General features: G+C 43.3%; 1 pseudogene; it reads left to right on the top strand.

Annotated features, from left to right (window-relative positions):
* The window catches only part of LOC106733241 (histone-lysine N-methyltransferase SETMAR-like), a 16,918-nt pseudogene that overhangs the window by 6,267 nt on the left and 2,453 nt on the right, over positions 1 to 8,198 (top strand).

The following is an 8,198-nucleotide window of genomic DNA, read 5'->3' as shown; positions in this document are numbered from 1 at the left end:
ATGTGAGCCCAGGGTTTATCTGAGTGTAAATCCCATTCATTTAATCATGGTCTGAGACAGCGGAAGTGGCTGAGACCCTGAAGCTCAAAGGAACTGGGAGTGAAAATGAATAATATTAAATGGAAGGCCAGACAGTGGCACAGCAGTAATGCGAATGGATCTGCATAAGAAATGTGCTGGGTCCATGTCCTAGGACCTTCCTGAGCATGCTGGACATACACATATGACTGTGATCCAAGCCAGCTGAGAGGGGGGTTGGGTTGCAGTGTGAAGACCCCACTGGGGTCCCTATGTCTTGCCTTTGTCTCTTTCAGGATAAATAAACTTTAAAGAATGCATACTGTAGGGACCAGTAGATGGCGTAATGATTACATTGCTGGACTCCCATATGGAGTTAACTGCAATTCCAGTCCTGGACCTAGTGGCTTAAAATTCATGCTGGACACATGTGCATGCATGCCCAAAATCCTGGGAGGGGAATGGAGGAGAAGGAACTGTGGCATGGTCATTCCCCTTGGGAGGGTGATTTCTCACTTTCTGTCTCTCTGGCAGCACATGTACCCTATAGCAAAAATCTCTCAAAAAATATACATATATAAAAAGAGGCTTTCACAGTTCAAAGTCTCATTCTAGAAATGAGAGTCCATGTAATCTTGGATAATTGCTATTGTAATTTTTTCTGTCTTGGCTTCTTTGTTTATAAAAAGGAGGGTAGCTACTTATGCATATTTATCATAATGGTTATTATGATAAATATGCAAAATAACCCATGAAGGATGCCAGGCTTGTGTAGCTCACTGAGTCCTCCTGGCAGTCCTCAGAGAGACATGAAGTCAAAGTATGTCCACAGATACTTGCAATAAATCTGAATGAGGTGGAATTTCTTATGAAGTCCTTTCAAGAGAGTCTAATTTCCCCACAATCTTTTACTTCTCCTTTGCAGGTAAATCAACCTACTTCATTACTTCTTCAATTTAATCTATAAATATATCCATATGCTATGATTGTCCTAGTTTCTAGCGATGTCTGTAATGAAGTACCACAAGTTGGTGACATTTTTACAAAGTTTGTTTTATGAGTGAGAGAGAGGAGCCTAAAACAGGGTCTTCACTCTGCAATCCACCCCCGGCTTCAGTCGGCCACTCATAGGCATGCATACATGCAACCGTGGATAGGGAAGTCTCAGGATGCAAACCTGGAACCTTCCCGTGTGGATCCAGCATTGCAGAGCATTGGATTACTGATATATCATTATCTCACATGTACCCTAAGTAGGGAAGTCAAAAAAAAATGAACACAGTGACTTAAAAAAAAAGCATGCATAAAAAAAAGGGAGGGGGAGAGGAAAGCTCTCTAAACCCCACAGTCATCATGCATATCACTCATCACCCCATAATCCTCTTTCCCCAGCCCTCCAAATCCTCAGAATCCTGGGTATGTGTGCTCAATGTGTTTCCAGCCGCTCAGAGGTCTGAATCCATGATCAGTCACGTGGCTTCTGGCCTTGCAGAGCATTTGCACCACCACCATGCCAGAGTAGCTGGGCCTAAACTTGGTGACTTTGAACAACACAAGTTATTGTCTGGCAGTTGTGGAGCCCACAAGTATGAAATCAGTTTCACCAAGCTGAAATCAAGGTGTCTGCAGGACCCAGCTCCCTCTGGAGGCTGGAGTGGAAAACTGTACCTCGGATGGGCTGCTACCAGCATGTATTGGCTTATGGCCCCATCTTTCCAACCTCTGCCTCTGTGGTTATAGTGTCTTCTGTGTGTGTGTGTGTGTGTGTGAAATCTCCCTCTACTTGTCTTTTATAAGGATGCTGGTAATCATATTCAGGGCCCATATAGGCAATTTAAGATAACATCCTAACTCAGAAGTCAGAATTTGATCACATCCACAAAGATCCTTTTTCAGTAAAAGGTAATGTGCATTGGTTCTAGAGGTTAAGGCCTGTTATCTTTGGGAGTCATTGCTCAACCTACTATAATATATGTCCTGCGTTTCCTAGTATAAGACGACTGAGGCTCCGGCAGGCATCTCTTTAAGAACTTACATGAAGCTCAGCAGTATACCAGGTGTTTGGGGTTATACAGCAGAAACGAGAGACTTGGGGGCCAGCCATATGGGAAGGTGCCAGGTTCATGTCACATCCTGAGGTCTCTCTGGACATGCCAGGGACACATATGCCAGTGACTTTGGCTGGCTGAGGTTAGCAGAGGGTGGTTTGTAGCATAAAGATTCTGTCGAGGATCTCTTCCTCTCTCATGAAACAAATAAATAAATAAACTTAAAGAAAGAAAGAAAAGAGACAGGGGATTCAGCTTTTATATTTGAGAAGCTTGACATGAATTAAAGACAAAATAGCTCCAGGAAAACTGTAGCAATCAGCAAACAAAGTGGCAAAAATTAAGCTCAGACTGAATTCAAAACCAGTGCAAGGAAAAAAGATCAGCATGCACAGTGAGAACAGCAAAGAAGGTTTAATGCAAAAGACTAGTTGTTAGCTAAACTTCGAAGGGTCAGATGTTAATTGCTCCAGAGTGGAAAGACTATTCTAATTAGGAGGATTAGCAAGAGCAGAAGTATAGAAAGAGATAGAACCACCCAGCTGTAGGATAGTGAGCAGCAAAAAGGAAGACCGATTACCTAATGCAATGTTTGTGGATAGAAAGTCTTGACCATGAGGATAAAGAATTTAGATTTTAATCAAAAGACAATGGGGATCAACAATAAGATGTTGAGCAGAGCATGGCCATGATAATACTGTGTAGCATAACCCGGAGAGAATGAAGTGAAGAAAGCCAAAAACAGACTTTTTGGCATAATTCAAACCCAAACAGGGCCAGGTGGTGACACAGAAGTAACGTGTCTGGACCCATAGTGGAGGGCTGTATGTCCTGTGTTCTCGCCCTAAGACCTCCTAAGCATGCCAGGCACGTGTGTACGCCCATTATCCACGCTGCTGGGACTGAGGAATTTCAGTAGGATGGCCCTTGCTAGGATGCTGTCTCTGTTTCTCTTTCTCAGAGGAGATAAATAAATAAGCTTGGAAAAAACCCTACACACCAAATTATGGTAATAGAGATGGAAAAGATGGAAAGAATAGAATCTGAGAGACAATACAGAGAAGGTGTCAGAATAAAGATGAATGGAGTTGGAGGACGATGGTACTTCCAGGGAGGGGAGGTGAGAAATAGGGTATTCTCTACAGGGAGATCCCTATTTTCCCCTTCAACACTCCCTTCATATTACCAGACTCTGCAGCTTTGGAAGTAACATCAGGTATATCCTGTAGCAACCATGACGCTTGTCAGTTTATAGACATTCTCCCACCCTAATCAAGGAATGTATTATTTTTTATAAACGATGAATTGAATAATTTGTGCTAAGTAATAAAACCATATATTGTAGAATAAAGATAAGAGTCCCAAGCTATTTGATTCCAAGTGTCTCTCCACTACTCATTCTCTCTAATCATTCATTCGTTCAATTAGTAATTGAGAAATTATGTCCCCGTCACTGTTCTAGGAGCTATGGATTAAATGGGAAAGACTTCTAAGAACTGATGGTCTGGTTAAGAGCTAGGGAAGCAGATCCACTGTGACGCAGTCATTGCTTAACACATGGATGAGACAGCAGAGCAGGAACGGAGCAGAAGGAGCCCAAGTATACCCGGGAGAGCCAGAAAGAGCTTAACGAGGAAGGGAAGTTTGCTTTTGCCTGAGATTTGAAAAATGAGTAGGAGTTAGTGAGACAGAAGTGGGGATGATTCCTTCTAAGAAGAGGAATAAGCATGTTCAGGGAGATATGAAAGACCCAGACAATCATGGAGAAGTACAAATATTGGAGACAGCTGGAGGATGACAACCCCAAGGTGGTGGTGACATGAGCTGGGGCAAGGGACAGGAGGTGGGGCCAAAGTGTGGAGGACACTGAATTGCTTGCAAGGAGTGGACTCCATCCCTTAGGTACTTGCCACTCTGAAGTTCTATAAGGGTCTCCAAATGGAAAAATGCAATTGGACTATGCATTTATTTTGGTTCAAAACATTAAAAAAAATTTTTTTTTTTTGCATTGCACTTTCCAGGAACTTTTTGAAGATCCTTCATATTATTCCACAAGTAACAGGTGCACTCAACTTTTTATTTCAATTCAGTCAAATAAACATCATTAAAGGATGATAACCCTTTAATGGGGGATAATCTTTGCCCTTTAAAGAAGGTCAACAGTTCAAATCTTTATAACTCCAAGTAACCATGTGCAACTGCTAATTCCAAGTGATAAGAAATTGTTCACCCAGCTCCCAGGCAGGAGTTTTGTTTTGTTTTGTTTTGTTTCTAGGAATGATCCCTGTATAGAGGATCTTATCTTTCTTTCCCAGAGCTTCAGCACACTCCTCATCACACCCTCCTTAGATCTAAGACCCGTGAGGCCAAAACGGTTGCCAGGAACCTTAAGGCCAACAAACCCTGCCTATGCCTCTCATATCTCACATCTTACATCATCAGCCAAACCGTGGATCTCTGATATCCTCCCATCCCTAGACCACACTGTGCTTTTTTGTTCCGAATTTTCTGACAGCTGCTCTCTCCCCGCCCCTTTCCGTGATCTGTTTTTGTTTTTGTTTATGTTTTGGAGAGGTTTTTGCTAGAGGGTGCATGCGCTTGCCAGAAAGATAGAGATCACCCCTCCACCAGGGGGGTTGACCACACTGCAATCCCTTCTCCTCCATTCTCCTCTTGGGATCTTGGACACGCACACACATGAGCCCAGCTTGAGTTTAAGCCACTGGGTCCGGGACTCGAACTGCAGTCAACTACATGGGAGTCCAGCAACAGGAGATATGAAAGACCCAGCCAATCATGGAGAAGTACAAATATTGGAGACAGCTGGAGGATGACAACCCCAAGGTGGTGGTGACATGAGCTGGGGCAAGGGACAGGAGGTGGGGCCAAAGTGTGGAGGACACTGAATTGCTTGCAAGGAGTGGACTCCATCCCTTAGGTACTTGCCACTCTGAAGTTCTATAAGGGTCTCCAAATGGAAAAATGCAATTGGACTATGCATTTATTTTGGTTCAAAACATTAAAAAAAAATTTTTTTTTTTTTGCATTGCACTTTCCAGGAACTTTTTGAAGATCCTTCATATTATTCCACAAGTAACAGGTGCACTCAACTTTTTATTTCAATTCAGTCAAATAAACATCATTAAAGGATGATAACCCTTTAATGGGGGATAATCTTTGCCCTTTAAAGAAGGTCAACAGTTCAAATCTTTATAACTCCAAGTAACCATGTGCAACTGCTAATTCCAAGTGATAAGAAATTGTTCACCCAGCTCCCAGGCAGGAGTTTTGTTTTGTTTTGTTTTGTTTCTAGGAATGATCCCTGTATAGAGGATCTTATCTTTCTTTCCCAGAGCTTCAGCACACTCCTCATCACACCCTCCTTAGATCTAAGACCCGTGAGGCCAAAACGGTTGCCAGGAACCTTAAGGCCAACAAACCCTGCCTATGCCTCTCATATCTCACATCTTACATCATCAGCCAAACCGTGGATCTCTGATATCCTCCCATCCCTAGACCACACTGTGCTTTTTTGTTCCGAATTTTCTGACAGCTGCTCTCTCCCCGCCCCTTTCCGTGATCTGTTTTTGTTTTTGTTTATGTTTTGGAGAGGTTTTTGCTAGAGGGTGCATGCGCTTGCCAGAAAGATAGAGATCACCCCTCCACCAGGGGGGTTGACCACACTGCAATCCCTTCTCCTCCATTCTCCTCTTGGGATCTTGGACACGCACACACATGAGCCCAGCTTGAGTTTAAGCCACTGGGTCCGGGACTCGAACTGCAGTCAACTACATGGGAGTCCAGCAACATAACCATTACGCCAACTGCTGGTCCTGGTCTGTTATTATCTAGATCTCCAACCTCTTCTTCCTCCTAGACATCCTGGAAATCTGGCTAAGTGCCAAGAACTTCCCTTTCCTGGATTTCTCAAGTAGAGATCCCACTTTCCTTTATACCTCAAATGTTGACAGAACCCTTAGCTGGCAGAGCACCTTGTTTCCTGTTGCTTCTTTCAGACCATTCTGCTGCTGTCCTGTGTACAAAGTCATCCTTTGAAATCCAGGCCTTCCTCACTGTATGTACGGCTGAGGTCTTCTGACTGTCCTGTCCTCCCCTCGTCCCACTCAATAAGGGTTTTGACACCTCATTCATGATACTTGTCAGTACCAATATCACCCTGCGGACTTTACCACTCTCAGAAAGACTCATGCAACATTGCAGCCTGGGCACCATGACCTCCCTCTCCTATGTTTCAGTCTCCCACTCCCATGGCCATAGTTTGGATCTTGGTATCACCTAGAACTCTCTTCCTTCTGAGACATTTTGCTTCAGTACCCTGCTCTTGCCCTTAATCCGCTATCACTCCGCTCTACCAATTTATTTGCTTGCCAGGCTCACAAGACCCCCCAGCCCTCTGACCTCTGTTTTTCTCCCACAAATTCTACCTCATGGCTCCACTTTTTCTCCATCCAGCCTAGTTCCTGGAGATCCTCTATCTTTCTACTTTGTTGATAAATCTGTAGGTGTCCTCACCATCTTGCTTTTCTATGACATTCTCCTGTTACATCCACATCTTGGCTCAATCTAATTATCTGTTTTCCTGGCTGCCACGCATAGACAGCTTAACTCCAAGGCAGAAAAATCACAAAAACCAGTCTAGACAGATGGTACTACATATGTATGGAATCCAACCTTTGGTGCCTAGCTAATTCTCATATTAGCCCTCTCTCCAATACCTTGCAAGGGCCATTCCATCTTTCACATCTTCCTTAAAGCTCATTGAGAGATCAGTCTTCAGTCATGAGCTTCCTCAGCTTTCTGACCCTAAACCTTCAAAATAACATATTTGACTCAGCTGTGGTGGCACAGACTGTAGGCCACTGCTGGGTGATCTTGGAGTCATACTAGAGTTCCAGGTTCAGATTCCAAGTAGACCTGAATTCACTAGGCATGCTCTGGAGCAAGGATCACAGCAAGACGAGACCCTATCGAGAGTACCTCTCTCTCCCCCTCTAAGAAATAAATAAGATAAACTTTTAAAAAATTACCTGTATCTGTACTTGACCTCTATATTCTGTCTTTCCAGAGGAAAAGGTGTTCTCTTCCTATTTCTACTTTTCTTACCTCCTCCAAGACTAAGACCTTTATTCATTGGGCCACTCTTTAATAGTTTCAGCTGCTTCTACTCCATTGACTTTTCCTCAATAATCTCTGAAATTTGTCATCTCAATATTTGAAAAAACAAATACTTTGCTCTCTCTCTACCCACTTCCTACCTTTCTCTCTCTCCTACTCTCTTCTTCTAGCCAAACTGCCTATCATCTCCACTTCCTTTTATCTCACTTATTCCTTGCCCTTTTGCAATCAGGCTTTGCCACCACAATCTCAGAACAACATTCTGGAGCATAACACCACAAATCTCTCATTTGGCCTCTGTAATGGATTTTTTTTTTTTTTGAGAGAGAGAATTTTTTTTTGTTTTTTTTTTTTTTTTTTGCTATTAGGGCATGTACACTCAACAGAGTGACAGAAAGCAAGAAATTACTCTCCCCCACCCCCAGCCCCCACCCGAAGGGATGGCCATGCAACAATTTCTTCTTCTTCCATTCTCCTCTTGATGTTTTGGGCACGCATGAACACATACCTGCTGTGAGTTTCAAGCCACCAGGTCTGAGATTTGAATTGCTGTCGACCATGTGGGAGTCCAGCACTAAGTCACTATGCTACCTGCTGGCCTCCCAGTGGATTCTCTGTCTTCATCATGTTTGGTCTTCGGGTGGCATTTGACAATGTTTAGCTTTCTCTAAAAGCTCCTTTGTTCCTTGGCTTCTCGGATCACAGTGCACTCTCTTGGTTCATCTCTACCTCACTGGCTAGTATTTCTCAGCTTCTATTAAGGCTTCTCATTCTCCCTTCACTCTTTCCTTAACTACATGACTCTCTTGCCATTCCACATGATCACTCTGGGAAATCTCATTCATTCCTTGGCTCTACTTCTACCTATGTGTGTATTACTTTGAACCACACCTCTAGGCTAGGCATCTCTTCTGGATTTTACTCTCAGATATTCAATTTCCTTTTAGATGCTCCACTAGAATGCCCTATACAACATGCCACCAGTCGAACTCCTCT

This window comes from Tupaia chinensis, unplaced genomic scaffold, assembly GCF_000334495.1.
Source record: "Tupaia chinensis unplaced genomic scaffold, TupChi_1.0 Scaffold141887_1, whole genome shotgun sequence".
Classification (NCBI taxonomy): Eukaryota; Metazoa; Chordata; class Mammalia; order Scandentia; family Tupaiidae; genus Tupaia; species Tupaia belangeri.
The sequence above is the reverse complement of the archived record's forward strand: the minus strand, read 5'-3'. Positions and strand labels throughout refer to the sequence as shown.